Source organism: Schistocerca cancellata, chromosome 3 (genome assembly GCF_023864275.1).
Source record: "Schistocerca cancellata isolate TAMUIC-IGC-003103 chromosome 3, iqSchCanc2.1, whole genome shotgun sequence".
Classification (NCBI taxonomy): domain Eukaryota; kingdom Metazoa; phylum Arthropoda; class Insecta; order Orthoptera; family Acrididae; genus Schistocerca; species Schistocerca cancellata.
In genome coordinates, this window is record NC_064628.1 from 518,395,451 (window position 1) to 518,412,100 (window position 16,650).

The 16,650-nt window shown below is 42.3% G+C and overlaps 1 protein-coding gene and 1 non-coding gene across 5 annotated transcripts in view; both read left to right on the forward strand.

Annotated features, from left to right (window-relative positions):
• Positions 1-16,650, forward strand: part of LOC126175323 (uncharacterized protein SYNPCC7002_A1628-like) — a 58,539-nt gene that overhangs the window by 31,612 nt on the left and 10,277 nt on the right. The window lies entirely within an intron of this gene.
• On the forward strand, positions 15,840-15,914 carry Trnas-cga (transfer RNA serine (anticodon CGA)). The gene has a single exon. It is a non-coding gene; the product is annotated as a tRNA-Ser (tRNA).

Consider the following 16,650-nt stretch of genomic DNA (forward strand, 5'->3'; position numbering starts at 1 on the left):
TGCAGACCGTGTGCTCACGACATAGTGTGTCAAGCTGTCCGCATCTTTATCAGTGCTGCTGTCTTTGCTAGAACCATACTTGAACTAGGATTCCATACCACATGTTACTAACCGTCTCCTCATCCATATCACTATTATTCAGTGTTATCCAGATCTGTGTCGAGTACTGCATTCCTCCTGCAGAGAATTGACACATATAAGCAAAGCTGAGAACTCATTTCCTACTGGAATTGTCTTGATAGCGAGGTTAGTTTTCTTCTAGACTGTAGAATGTGACTCTCTCTCTCTCTCTCTCTCTCTCTCTCTCTCTCTCTCTCTCTCTCTCTCTCTCTCTCTCTGTGTGTGTGTGTGTGTGTGTGTGTGTGTGTGTGTGTGTGTGTGTTTTGTGAACATCTGATAAAGAACTTAGTCCAGTAGCTGGTAATCTTTCAGTATACCCTTCTGCCAGTGAACATACACTACCGCTCATTAATTTCAATGCACCTTGGTATTTCAGATTTACAGCACAAATTAAATGTTATTTCTCACAAAATATAATTATATTAACTTCCACATATATAATACAATCGCAATCATTATATTTTACTTTCATCAAAATATCCTCCTTTGGATTTAATGACTGCCTCACAAACTCAAGTCATGTGCAATCAATTTTTGCAGGTATCGTTAAGCTTTATGATTCCACATATCATTAACATTATTCCAACTGTTCCTTGCTGGATATGTTAACTTCCCTGACACGTCCATCCACTTCATCCCAAACCATTTCAATGGGATTACAATCGGAGCTTTGGGATGTATCACTCAGTACTTTCTGTTTTTCCTTGTAGTTCGTACAGTATGCCGACCGATGTTTTGGGTCATTATCTTGTTGCAAGGTGAACCCTTTCCCTATTAAGCGCAATCTGCTTCGTGTTGCATAATAATGAAGTATGTGATGGTACTGCTTCTGATCCATACATCCTTCTATTTTCACAATGTGGCCAACTTTATCTCTGGCTAAACATCCCCAAACCATAATAGAACCTCCATTGTGTTTAACTGTAGATAGAACTTACTGCTGGGCTATCCTTTCCCCTACAAATCGGCAAACAAATATTCTCCTCCTACTTCCAAAAATCTCGAATTTCAATTAATTGGTGAACAACACCTTTGTCTACTCTTCCAATATCTGCTTATGATGTTTTCTAGCCCATTCAAGTCTCTTCTGTTTATTTATTGGCCTTAGAAGGGCTTTTCTTGCTGTGACACACCATTTCAAGCCGGCTTCAGTCAGTCTCCTTTTCACTGTTGCAACAGATATTGTTATGTTCATTTCTACCAATTCTGCATGAATTTGGGGTGCTGTTTTGAATCTATTTCTCTTACTGGTAATCCTGATGTATTTATGATCAAATTTTAGTTGTTTTACAATGTCATCCTGGCCGTGGTATGTCCTTATTGCTACCTGTTGTCTTCTGGTGGTGAAGGGCGTATTGCACTGCCCTTATAGACACACTACACTGTTTCACAATTTGGCAAATAGATAAACCTACTTGGTTAAGTGCTACAATTGCAGCACATTTTTCTATGGCCATCTTCACTCGAGCCATACTAATGATGTGCACGCTTCAATGTCGTGAAGGAACTGACATGCAGGAACCACATGTCGTGTATCGTAGCAGTGCTTGCCATTCGCTGTGGACATCACATCACTACAGGGAACAACACAGGTCCACCAAAAGTGGCATCCATCAGCAAATAGGTAAACAAACATATCAGATAAGTACATAATATTTATATACATATTGTTTGCTGGATACTATTGTATCTCAGTGACCAAAAACAAAAATCATGACATATTTACAACTATTGTACTACTCCTGTGCTTCATCAACCGTACCCACGGTATTAGACCTTGTCTACAGAGAACTAGATGTCTTTTATTGGGCGTACTGAAATTACTGAGTGGTAGTATATAGCAAAGTGAATAGCGCAATCTATCCTATTTCGTATTGTTGTTTTTGATACCAGATTTTCCATTATTTTACATTGTGTAATGCAATGTACCAAGATGATAAATAACACAAATCACAACCCCACTGAATTTTGCAAAAATATCTGCAGTTATATGTTTTTCACCATGTGACATACGTATTAGTGATTAAACAAGGTGATACAAAAAGTTAGTCATTACAGTTGCTTTGTGTCTTTGGCATCATGTTTGCTGTCCATATAATTTGTACAGTATCCACAGCATTTGAACACAGGGCATATAATGCATCACCAAGATCTTTCCTCAGTAAATTATGAGACTGTATTGTTGATGTGATATTGAAATTGTGTAAGCTGACGCCATATCAGACTACACACTCACAGATGAGGGATATGACTGCAGCAAAATGTGACAATGTAATGCATTTTGCCTGTTATTATCATGTTAGCATGGCATACTACACACTGTGTGTGTCTTGCCACATGTTGGACATATCAGTCAGTTCCCTGTATCAACACGTTGGTGCCAAGATTCGGTGCATGACTGCTCACCAATGAACAGAAAGGCAGAATTCATATTAATATATATTCATGATATCATTTTTATTTTTATTTCCACGTCAAGGTCCTTAGGACCAAATTGAAGAGCAAATCTCCAAGGTCATGGAACGTGTCAGTACATGAAATTACAACATAAAAGTAATGACAGATAAAAATAAAATGTTTATGAACCCAAAAAAAGTCAGTCCATAAGTTTAAGTAAATGCAATCAACAATACAACAAGAATCAACTTACTTTTTCAAGGAACTCCTCGACAGAATAGAAGGAGTGACCCATTAGGAAACTCTTCAGTTTCGATTTGAAAGCGCGTGGATTACTGCTAAGATTTTTGAATTCAATTGGTAGCTTATGGAAAATGGATGCATCACTTTACTGTACACGTGTCTGCACAAGAGTTAAGGAAGTCCGATCCAAATGCAGGTTTGATTTCTGCTGAGTATTAACTGAATGAAAGCTGCTTATTCTTGGGAATAAGCTAATACTGTTAACAAGAAATGTCAGTAAGGAATATATATATTGAGAGGCCAATGTCAAAATAGCCAGACAAGTAAACAGGGGTCGACAAGAGGTTTGTTGACTTACACCACTTATTGCCCTAACTGCCCATTTCTGAGCCAAAAATATCCTTTTAGAATGGGAAGAGTTATCGCAGAATATAATGCCATACAACATAAGCAGATGAAAATAAGCAAAGTAGACTAATTTTCGTGTTGAATGATCACTCACTTCAGATACCGATCGAATAGTAAAAATGGCAGTATTAAGTCTTTGAACAATATCCTGAACGTGAACTTTCCACAACAGTTTACTCTCTATGTGAACACCTAGAAATTTGAACTGTTCAGGTTCACTAATCAGTCTTACTGTAATGTAGCCTTAGTTTATTTTCTACAAGCCATGAAGTTAGGTCATGAACTGCACTATTTGAAACCGAGCCAATGTTGCACACAACGTCCTGTACTACGAAGCTAGTGTCATCAGCCAACAGAAATATTTTAGAGTTACCCGTAATACTAAAGGGTATATCATTTATATAAATAAGGAACAGGAGTGGCCCCAACACTGATCTCTGGGGCATCCCCCACTTGACCGTACCCCACTCAGACCCCACATCACAGCCATTCTCAACATTGTAAATAATGACCTTTTGCTGTCTGTGACTAAAGTAAGAGGTGAACCAATTGTGTGCTACTCCTTACAAATACTTTCAGAAACGACTTCCTGACACTTAAATCTACACTCGATGTTAACAAATTTTTCTTCTTCAGAAACGCTTTCCTTGCCATTGCCAGTCTACATTTTATATCCTATCTACTTCGACCATCATTAGTTATTTTGCTCCCCAAATAGCAAAACTCCTTTACTACTTTAAGTGTCTCATTTCCTAATCTAATTCCCTCAGCATCACCCGACTTAATTCGACTACATTCCATTATCCTCGTTTTGCTTTTGTTGATGTTCGTCTTATACCCTCCTTTCAAGACACTGTCCATTCCGTTCAACTGCTCTTCCAAGTCCGTTGCTGTCTCTGACAGAATTACAATGTCATCGGCGAACCTCAAAGTTTTTATTTCATCTCCATGGATTTTAATACCTACTCCGAATTTTTCTTTTGTTTCCTTTACTGCTTGCTCAATATACAGATTGAATAACATTGGGGAGAGGCTACAACCTTGTCTTACTCCCTTCCCAACCATTGTTTCCCTTTCATGTCCCTCGACTCTTATAACTGCCATCTGCTTTCTGTACAAATTGTAAATAGCCTTTCACTCCCTATATTTTACCTCTGCCACCTTCAGTATTTGAAAGAGAGTATTCCAATCAACATTGTCAAAAGCTTTCTCTAAGTCTACAGTACTTTCAGTACTGTTTGTAATGGGATACTGCAGCTTGAATGTGACTACTTTTAACATTTTGATATAATATCTGTTCAGTGTAGTGCTGTGATAGGCTTATGGACTCAAATGGAATACTGTTTTTTATGTACATAGCCACTCCCCCACCCCGCAATGAACTCCATGAAAAACAGCCAGCTAATCTGTATCCTGGTAAAGGAATCCTCTGAATAATTGTCAAATTATTTAAGTGGTGCTCCGACATACTAGTAATTTCAGAATCAACATCTGTAAGCAGTTCACCAACTTTATCTCTAAGACCTCTTATATTTTGATAAAATATGCTAATTCCTTCTCTACTTGAAAACATGACATCCTCTGAAGGTAAGCCCTTAGTTAGAGGGACTTCCTTTAAGCAGGTGTACCTATAAGCTGATTTCAGTCTAAAAAAGGCGCACCTCTAACACCAACTACTACAGGAATTTTTCTCTGACTGATCCCACCACCACCCACTACACTGTCACCTATAAGCTTTGCCAGCCTCCCCTTCCCATACCTATTGAGGTGCCCGCCATACCTAGTGAAACCTGATCTGCTGATAGACCCAACTGGCAGCACTGAAATGTGCCCTCTGCCATCATCCAGCCCATGTTAATGCGCCTAACAGCCACATTAAGATGAGGCCGATCATGATGCTGAAACAGTTGCACGAAATGCACATTATTGCCATCAGTTTGAGTAGCTATCTTTACCAGGTCACCACCTACATCATATTCCCTGTCCCTATCAAGAGTGTTCCCTGCTCCACGCACTATCACTACCTGATCCTCCTTTGTAAAATTTCTGCATAACTCCCCTATGCTGTCAGTCACCTGAGCCAACCTTGCACTAGGCTTCACAAAGCTGGTGACCTGGCCCTCACTCCCCAACACTTCCTGCAACTGCTGGCCCACACCTCTACTGTGCGAACTATCCAGCAGCAGAACATTCTTCTTTCTGTTTGACTTTGCAACTAACCTAGGCCTCCTAACTGCTGAGGACTGCTGCATGTTCCCTACATCTACAGCTACATGAGGCTCCTCTCCACTCAACTCTGACAGTTGGTCAAATCTATTGCATATGTGCAAAGTATAACTGTCTGAATATCTCCTCTTCCTTGCTGCCTTCTTGCCAACTGCTTGTTCCCGTTCCCCACCATCCTTTACCCTCTTCAACCTATCTAGTTCCTCCTTTGTGCGTTGTAACTGCAGATCTTACACTCTTGCTCCTCTATCAACTTATTTCTACTACAGATTCTGCATTCCCAGGAGAGGAACTCTCTAGAATGCCCCCAAGGAAAATTCTTTGAACAAATCCCATGCCGTAATCCACTACTCACAAACGTTCGACAGAGCCCACACTTCTCACTTACAGTAAAATTTTACAGTTACCGAAAAAAACTATATGTCTACATTACCTAAGTTCAGTTACACCAGTAGAACTATTTATGGAACTAACAATAGCAGTCTCGAAATATTCTGTCTACTAAGAAAGCAACTATTTGTATTAATACTACTACTACAACACCACAGCTAATACCAATGATGATGGCATTCTCTTGGATCTTGGTGCAGCATTATATGCCCTGTGTTCACATGGCTGTGGACATTGCACAACTTACATGGACAGCTCTTTGTATCACTCTGTTTTGCCACCAATACCTTAACATGTATAAGACATGGTCGAAAACATATAACTGCAGATATTTTTGCAAAATTCTATGATGCTGTGATTTGTGTTATTTATCTTAATGGTACATCACATTACACAATGTTAAGTGTCGTTTCTGAAAGTATTTTTATGGAGTGTAGCCATGATTGGAAGTGAAACAGACAAGAAGAGAACAGAAGCTTTTGAAATGTGGTGCTACAGAAGAATGCTGAAGATTAGATGGCTAGATCATGTAACTAATGAGAAGGTACTGAATAGAATTGGAAAGAAGAGAAATTTGTGGCACAACGTGACTAAAAGAAGGGATCAATTGGTAGGACACAGTCTGAGGCAACGAGTGATCACCAGTTTAGTACTGTTGGGAAGCGTGGGGCTAAAAATTGTAGTGGGAGACCAAGAGATGAATACAGTAAGCAGATTCAGAGGGATGTAGGTTGCAGTAGTTACCTGGAGATGAAGAGGCTTGCACAGTATAGAATAGGGTGGAGAGCTGCATCAAACGAGTATGTGGACTGAAGACCACAACAGCAACATATATCAATAAATTATTAAAAGTAATTACTCTTGCCGTTTCTTTTATATTTTTATTACATGCATCTCCATAAGTCTGGCAGTATTGAACAGTTGAGTGACATTGTCAACAGTATCTTTGTGTTGTGTGGTAGCCTTCAATCTTGGGTCTAGTCTACACAGTTGCCTATGCCGGTAGTCCAAATTGTGCAAATCTTATCATCTCTGCATAACTGCTGCAACCTACATACATTTGAACCAGTTTGCTTTATCTGCACATAAATCTCTCTCTACAATTTTTACTACTCCCACAGACACTTCCTCCTGTTACCAAATTTATTACTCCATGATGCCTCAAATAAAGACATGTTCCATCAGCTAGCCTTTTCTTTAGTCATGTTGTGCCATAAATTTCTTTTGTCCCCAATTTCATTACCTGATCTACCTATCTAATTTTCAGCATTATTCTGTATTATCACATTTCAAAAGTGGGTAAACAAACTAATAATCTTTCCACATGTCACTTCCATCTAAGGATACACTCCAGGCATACACCTACAGAACCATTAATTTACATCAGTGTTAACAAATCCACACTTTTCAGAAGTACTTCACTAGTCATTGCCAGCTTGTGTTTTATAACCTCTCTACTTCAGCCTTAGGAAGTTATTTTGTGCCCAAATAACAAAACTTATCTACCACTTTTAGTGTCTCATTTTGTTAGCTAAGTTACTTGGCGTTGACTGATGTAATATGGCTACATTCCACAATCCTTAGTTAACTTTTGTTGATATCCATATTGTAACCTCTTTCCAAGATGCTGTCCATTCCATTCAGCTGATCTTTCAAGTTCTGTTCCTTATCTGATATAATTACGTCATTGACGAAAATTAAATGTTTTCATTTCTTCTCTTCTTTCTTTCTTTCTTTCTTTCTTTCTTTCTCTTCTTTCCTGTGTTCTACAAATCACCATCCAAACCACACTGCATGTCCTTACTTATGAGCCACACTGTACCAACTGTCTCCTTTATTGAGTTTGGCCCCGACAGCCAGAGGTAGTGGTCATGGATGTGTGAGCTGCATTTGTGTTAATGTATGTATGTATGTATGTTGTGTATTTCTGAAGAAGGCCTTCTGGCTGAAAGCTTACATGTTTAGTAGTCTTTTTGTTGTGCCTGTCTGCAACTCGATGTCTCTGGTATATGATAAGTAGCAATCCCTCCTTTTCATAATATTGCCATTACACCATCCTGGATTTTCCATTGTTTATTTCTTAGGTTCTTATTGACATCTATGGGTATTAAGTCTGCCATGTATATCTTGCACACTAGGTGGAATAATTTTGTCGTGGCATGTTCTCCTAAGGAACATTATCTACTGTGTGCATTGTTTCAACTTAGGTCTTTCAGTGTTCTGTCAGATTCTTCTTACTGTTTCGTGTTTATCTTTTCCCACTTCAGTCTATATTATTATTTGCAGATGCATATTTATATATGCTTCTAGTTTTGTATTTCCTCTCTAGCTATTCCTGCTTTGTTGCTTGGCACTTTCTGTCAATCTCTGTATTCCCTTCTGCTTGCTTCACTTCCTGTGTTTGTATATTTTCGTCTTTCATTGACTATATTCAATATCTCGTGTTATCCAAGGGTATATCTATGTTTGAACAGGCTTCTCCCCTCCTGTTTTCTCCACTGCAGAACAGTCACCACTATGAATGTAACATGTTTTTATTGGCCAGACTGACACTAGCTGATGTAGATTTGAGTGTATCAGCGAACATCTAATAAATTTCCATCAGTTTTAGATGCTGTCAGTATTTGTCATATATCACTGCTGCACTCTTCTTTCGAACTTGTGGAAAAAATTATGAACAGCAAATTTTCTCATTTGGACATACCTTCTAGCATGGGCCGCAAAGTTTTTGAAGTCAAGGACACCGGCATGTGAGTAGAGGTCTGCGCAGATGCAAATGCATCCACACTGCATTGACAGGTCCCTTCTTGTCCGCATCCACAAATCCCATATCTGCATCCATGGATAGTTTGATTGTTCAAAGAGATCAACAATGCTCCATGAAGTGGAACATGCTGCTCCTATGTATTGGAAAACATTCTTCACCTAGAAACAGCGTTGTGCAGACAATTGACGGTTTTCTTTAAATTTCTCGATATATTGATTGGATAGGGGCTGTACTGGGCCCTCACATCTATAAGGAACTGTGCCATCTCGAGAGATGCATTTCCATAAGCAATTTCGAAAAGTAAAATGTCTTTGTGACAAGACTAATGAGTTTTTTTTGTCATAGCTACCTTCAAATTGGGCAGGACTACATGAACTTCTTAGTTTCTCTGAGTATTTAAAAAAGTTATGTTGTACTATTTTTTTCAGCCTCACACACAAATCAGAAGTCCCTGTTTTGTATGCACTATAAGAATACACTTTTTCACATCCAAAATAAACCACTATATCAACATTATGAAAAGGAAATTTGTTACCATATAGCAGAGATGCTGAGTCGCAGATAGGCGCCACAGAAAGATTGTCACAAATAAAGCATTTGGCCTGTAAGGCCTTTGTCAAAGATAGTCGACAGACAAACACTCACACAAACACAAATCACACACGACTGCAGTCTCAGGCAACTGTGGCTACACTCCGAGCAGCAGCACCAGTGGATGATGGAACTGGTGACTGGATGGGGTAAGGAAGAGGCTGGTTTGGGGAGGGGGAGGGATTGTAGGGTAGGGGTGGCGGACAGTGCAGTGCTCCTGGGGAGCACGCAGGGACGAGGTGGAGAGGGTAGGGCAGCTATGTGCATTCAGGAGGTTAAATGGAGACAGGGAAGGGGTGGGGAGAGGGGGTAGCGGAAAATGAGAGAAGTAAAAAAGACCAGGTGCGATGGTGGAATGTGGGCTGTATAGTGCTGGAATGGTGAAGGGCAGTTGGATGGGTGAAGGTTGAGGCCAGGAGGGTTATGGGAACGTAGGATATATTGCAGGGAAAGTTCCCACCTGCGCCATTCAGAAAAGCTAGTATTGGTGGGAAGGATCCATATGGTACAGGCTGCGAAGCAGTCATTGAAATGAAGGTTGACATGTATGGCAGTGTGTTCAGCAACAGGGTGGTCCAGTTGTTTTTTGGCCATAGTTTGTCAGTGGTCATTCATGTGGACAGACAACTTGTTGGTTATCATGCCCACACAGAATGCACCACAGTGGTTGCAGCTTAGCCTGTAGATCACGTTTCACAGGTAGTCCTGTCTTTGATGGGGTAGGTGATGATTGTGACCGGACTGGAGTAGATAGTGGTGGAAGGATGCATGGGACAGGTCTTGCATCTGGGTCTATTACAGGGGTATGAGCCATAAGGTTAGGTGTTGGGAGCAGGGGTTGTGTAGGGATGGATGAGTATGATGTGTAGGTTCGGTGGCCGGCAGAATACGACCTTGGGAGAGATGGGAAGGATAGTGGGCAAAATGTTTCTCATTTCAGGGCACCAAAAGTAGTAGTCAAAACCCTGGTGGAGAATGTAATTCGTTTGCTCCAGTCCTGGGTAGTACTGAACTACGAGGGGAATGCTCCTTTGTGGCCGGACAATAGGTCTTGGGGACGTGGTAGGAGATTGGAAAGATAAGGCACAGGAAATTTGTTTTTGTACAAGGTTGGGAGAATAATTACAGTCTGTGAAGGCTCAGTGAGACCCTCATTATATTTCGAGAAGGACCACTCTTTACTGCGGATGCTACGACCATGTGGCTAGACTCTGTATGGAAGAGCGGCTTCTTGGTATGGAATGGGTGGAAGCTGTCGAAGTGGAGGTTTTGCTGGGGTTAGTAGGTCTGATACTGAAGGAGGTTCTGATGTAGCCATCTTTGAGGTGGAGGTCAACATCAAGGAAAATGGCTTGTTGGGTTGAGTAGGACCAGGTGAAGCAAATGGGGGAGAAGTTGTTGAGGTTTTGGAGGAATGTGGATAGTGTGTCCTCCCCCTTGATCCAGATTGCAAAGATGTTATCAGTGAATCTGAACCAGGTGAAGGATTTAGGATTCTGGGTGTATAGGAAGGATTCCTCTAGATGGCCCATGATTAGGTTGACATAGTATGGTGCCACAAGGGTGCCCATAGCCGCCATACCACAGATTTGCTTGTAGGTAATGTCTCTTCACCCATAATTACTTCTCCTTTCAAGGTATTACCTACAAACAAATCCAAGGTACGGCTACAGGCACCCACATGGCACCATTCTGTGCCAACCTATTCTTGGGCCATCTGGAGGAACCTTTCCTATACACTCACAGTTCTAAACCCCTTACCTGGTTCAGATTCATTGTGACATCTTTGCGATCTGGATCGAGGGCGAGGACACACTGTCCACATCCCTCTAAATCCTCAACAATTTCTCCCCCATTTGCTTCACGTGGTCCTACTCAACCCAAGAAGCCACCTTCCTAGATTTTGACCTCCACCTCAAAGGTGGCTACATCAGTATCAAACCTACTAACCACCAGCAATACCTCCACTTCAACAGGAGCCACCCATTCCATACCAAGAAGTCCCTTCCATACAGCCTAGCCACCCATGGACATCTCATCTGCAGTGACGAGCGGACCCTCTCGAAATATACTGAGGGTCTCACTGAAGCCTTCGCAGACCATAATTATCCTCCCAACTTTTGCACAAAAACAAATCTCCTCTGCCTTATCTTTCCAGTCTCCCACCACCTCCCAAAGTCCCACCGTCTGGCCAGAAAGCAGCATTCCCCACATAACTCAGTACCACTCAGGACTGAAGCAACTGAATTGCATTCATCGCCAGAGTTTTGACTACCTCTCATCGTGCCCTGAAATGAGAAATGTCCTGCCCATTATCCTTCCAACAACTCCCACAGTTGTACTTCTCTGTCCACCGAACCTACACAATATACTCGTCCATCTCGACACAACCCCTGCTCCCAACCTGTACCTCATGGCTCATACCCCTATAATAGACCTAGATGCAAGACCTGTCCCATACTGCCTCCCACCACCACCTACGCCAGTCCGGTCACAAACATCACCTATCGCAACAAAAGCAGGGCTACCTGTGAAACCAGCCATATGATGCATGGGCTAAGCTGCAACCACTGTGGTCCGTTCTATGTGGACACGACAAGCAACAAGTTGTCTGTCCACATGAATGACCACCGACAAACTGTGGCCAAGAAACAACTGGACCACCCTGTCGCTGAACACGCTGCCAGTGACTGCTTCACAGTGTGTACCATATGGAACCTACCCACCAGTATTAACTTTTCTGAATTATGCTGGTGGGAACTTTCTCTGTAGTATATCCTACGTTCCCGTAACCCTCCTTTGGTAGTCATTGTCGTCGCCCATCCAGCCGCCCTTTCCCATTCCAGCACTATACAGCCCTCATTCTGTCATCACACTTAGTCTTTTTAGTTCTTTCCTTTTCCGCTACCCCTCTCCCCTCCTCTGCCCACCATCTAACCTCCCGATTGCTCATAGCTGCCTTACCCTCTCCAACTTGTCCCTGTGTGTTCCCCAGCAGCACTGCACTTTCCGCCACTCCTACCCTACTACACCCCCACCCCCCCACCTTCCCATCACAGCCTCCTCCTTACCCCCACCCAGTCGCCACTCCCACTATGCACTCGTGCTGTTGCTCACTGTATGGCTACAGTTGCCTGAGCCTGTAGTCATGTGTGTGACTTGTGCGCGCGTGCGCTTGTGTGTGTGTGTGAGTTCCAGCGCGCGCACGTGTGTGTGTGTGTGTGTGTGTGTGTGTGTGTGTGTGTGTGTGTGTGTGTGTTGTTGTTGTTGTTGTTGTTGACCAAGACCTGGTGAGTAGCAACTTTCCTTTTCATAATATTGTTACTTTCTGTCCTGAATTTTCCATTGTTTGATAAAACACTGTATCTTTCATTTTCTCCTTGCCCTCAAATACATAACCAAATTTCTTCCAAATTAAGAGTTTCAACTTGGATTCTCACGTGAAATTATGTCTATTGTGTGCACTTTATTAAAGCACTCTGTCTAACGTCTACTTCGACACATACATTGCATCAGCAAACAGTCACTACTAAGTGTTAATTGATGGTAGCAGGAACTTAATCTCACGAGGCAAGCATTGGCCAGGGTTGTCATCCAGAACATGACTCACACACTGCATGAAAATTAGGTCACAGCAACGACTTGTTACTAGGTGAAGGCCCCCTTGGGTGCAACTAAAGTGGTTATACCAGAAGGTAAGTACGGAAATAAACTTCTGCTTTACTTGGGCCCATAGACTTCAAAGTTTTCAGCTAACATTTCAATAGATGTATGGTGCCCTTTCAGACAACCTCTTCCACTGGCTGCTGATAACACAATTTGATGAAAAGCTTATAATAAGATTGATATTGTCCTTTAATTTTAAACTGCAAAGCAGTTGTTATTGCGTATATCTGTATCAAAGCTCACCTTTATCTGTAAAGATAACAATCACTGCAGATCTATGTATGCAAATGCATGTATCCACGCTGCCCTCTACATGTGAGGAAATCACATACTAATTAGGAGGCAAGTTTCAGCATAAAAAAGTCATATACAAAGAGAAAGTGGCAAGAAAAACCCCTCAACACTAATCATCAAATTGTACATTTCAAGATATTTTGTCCCTGCTGACTACCTACTGAGATATATTTGGTGTAGTTGAACTGGTACTGCACTGTCTGAGGTATGTACATGTTCACCAAGCATAAATACATCCTCAGAGACAAGAAGTTGGATCAGAATAGTGCTACATAAACTGTGTATGCTGTGGAGGACAGCTGTGAAAGAATACTTTTGGGCAGCTTGAAAGCAGCTCCATGCAGCTCATAATTAAACATTTCATGAGATGCAGTGTCATGCAACATCAATAGATAACAATGAAGGGAATGTATTACAGTGTATGAAGGTACGGACATTAATAAAAACAATGTTGTCCAAGCAATTTTTTCAGGAAGTGTCTTGGATTGTCTGACTACAAATGTAGCTCAAGGTGTCCTCCAAGGAAGCACTAGATTTGAATGTGTAATAGAAACGCCATCATAGCCAGAACAATACTGTTTTTCAGCAATTTAATTATTTTTTTATCTCTTTTGTAGCTGTAATTTTGAAAAGGATGTCTGTTGGTGAAGTATGCACTTTTTGTCCGATATATCTTAATTGTCTGCACATAGTTGTTAATTGTTAGTAACTATGATTATGTGTTAAGAAGCATTTAATGAGTTCATTGACTATATCTTTTAGTGTGTCATATTTTTTGCCACAGTGATTGTCCAAGAACTGAATCTCATGCGTGTCACTGTGTTCCTTGTTTAATAATGCTGGTGTGTTCCTTGTTTAATAATGCTGGTGAACAAATTTTTGCATAACAACAATATGAAAAGTATTGATTGCTACTCACCACATAGAGGAGGCGTTGTGTCACAGACAGAAACAATGAAAAGACTGCTAACATTCACTTTCAGACAAAAAAGTCCTCTATCAGGAGCAGGAAACAGACACATTCATATGGATACTGTCTACAACTCCTCGGGTCCAACTGCAGTCTGTGCCTGTGTCAGGCATGAGCAGCAGTCTGTGGTGGGGGTAATGAGGAGGCATGGAGGTGAGGGGGGGGGGGGGGGCGCATTAACAGAGAACATGATGTGCTGTGTTGGGAGCTTAGAGGGACATGATAAGGTCAGGATATGACTGCTAGGTACGAAGTTGGAGGGCTGTGCAGGGGGGAGGGGAATAGGAGAGGGAGATGTAGAGAATGGGAAAAGGCTAGTAGGTGCATTGGTGGGACAGAAAGTGTTTGCAGTAAGAGAGTGAAGGATATGATGTAGAGAGAGTTCCTACCTGCACAGTGCACAAAAGCTGGCATTGGTAAAATATATCCTGATAGCATAATTGCAACCAGTGAAGTGAAATACATCATGTTAGGCAGCTTGTTCAGCAAGTCGATGGTTCAGTGGTAACTGTTTGGCAGTGGCCTTTCATGTTGTTGTTAGTTGTCGTGTTAACATAGAAAGCAGCACAGTGGTTGCAGCTTAGTTTGTAGAGCATGTGACTGCTTTCACAGATAGCCCTGCCTTTGATTGGATAGGAGATGTCTGAGACTAGACTGGAGCAGGTGGTCATGGGAGGATGTATAAGACAGATCTTGAGATGTTGCATCTGTGTCTATTGCATGGATATAAACCATGAGGCAAGTAGTTGGGAGCATGGGTGGCATAGTGATGGACTAGGATATTGGGAGATTCATTGGGCAGCTGAGTACCACTGTGGAAGGGGTGAGGGGGGATAGTGGGTAGGATATTCTTCATTTCAGGGTATGGCAGGTGGCAGACTGAACCCTGCCAGAGAATGTGATTCAGTTGTTCCAGTCCTGAGTGATAATGAGCAAAAAGAGGAGTGTTTCTTTTTGGCCATGGTACTAAAGTATCGGAGGATTGCTGCTCCTTGGCCAGATGGTGGTTGTGTGGGAGGTGGTAGGTGGCAAGTGACAATACATGGCAGATCTAGAATGAGATTTTCACTCTGCAGCGGAGTGTGCGCTGATATGAAACTTCCTGGCACATTAAAACAGTGTGCCAGACCGAGACTCGAACTCGGAACCTTTGCCTTTCGTGGGCAAGTGCTCTACCAACTGAGCTACCCAAGCACGACTCACGCCCCATCTTCACAGCTTTACTTCTGCCAGTACCTCGCCTCCTACCTTCCAAACTTTACAGAAGCTCTCCTGCGAACCTTGCAGAACTAGCACTCCTGAAAGAAAGGATATTGCGGAGACATGGCTTAGCCACAGACTGGGGGATGTTTCCAGAATGAGATTTTCACTCTGCAGCAGAGTGTGCACTGATATGAAACTTCCTGGGAGATTAAAACTATGTACCGGACCGAGACTCGAACTTGGGACCTTTGCTTCTTACAGGCAAGTGCTCTACCAACTGAGCTACCCAAGCACGACTCACGCCCCGTCCTCACAGAGTTCGAGTCTCGCTCCGGCATACAGTTTTAATCTGCCAGGAAGTTTCATATCAGCACACACTCCGCTGCAGAGTGAAAATCTCATTCTGGAAACATCCCCCAGGCTGTGGCTAAGCCATGTCTCCGCAATATCCTTTCTTTCAGGAGTGCTAGTTCTGCAAGGTTTGCAGGAGAGCTTCTGTAAAGTTTGGAAGGTAGGAGGCAAGGTACTGGCAGAAGTAAAGCTGTGAGGACGGAGCATGAGTTGTGCTTGGGTAGCTCAGTTGGTAGAGCACTTGCCCGCGAAAGGCAAAGGTCCCGAGTTCGAATCTCGGTCCAGCACACAGTTTTAATCTGCTAGGAAGTTTCATGGCAGATCTGTTTCTGTACAAGGATGGGTGGGTAGCTTTGGTTTGTGAAGGCCTCCGTGAGACCTTTGGCGTATTTGGAGAGGAACTGCTCATCACTGCAGATGTGACAACCACGGGTGTCTAGGCCCTATAGAAGTGGCATCTTGGTAGTGAATGAGTGGTGGTAGTTGAAGTGGAGATATTTCTGATGGTTGATGAGTTTGATGTGGATGGAGGCACTGACATAGCCATCCTTGAGATGAAGGTCAGCATTGAGGAAGGTGGCTTATTGGATTGAAGATGAAAAGTTGAAGCAAATGGGAGAAAAAGTGTTGAGGTTCTGGAGGAATGTGCATAGGGAGTCCTCACCCTCAGTCCAGATCGTGAGGATGTCATCAATAAATCAAACTAGGTGAGGGGTCTTGGGATTCTGGATGATTAGGAAGCACTTCTCTAAATGGCCCATGAATGGGTTGGCACAGAATGGTGTCATACAGGTGCCCATTGCTGTACCACGTATTTGTTTGTATGTGATGTCTTCAAAGGAAAGATAATTGTGGGTGATGATATAGTTGGTCATGGTGACAAGGAAGGAGATTGTAGGTTTGAGGTCAGTTGGGCATTAGGAAAGGTAGCATTCAGTAGTGGCAAAGCCATGGGTGTTGGGAATGTCAGTCTAGAGGAAGGTGGCACAGACAATGATGAGTAGGGGAGATGTTCTGGGGTGGA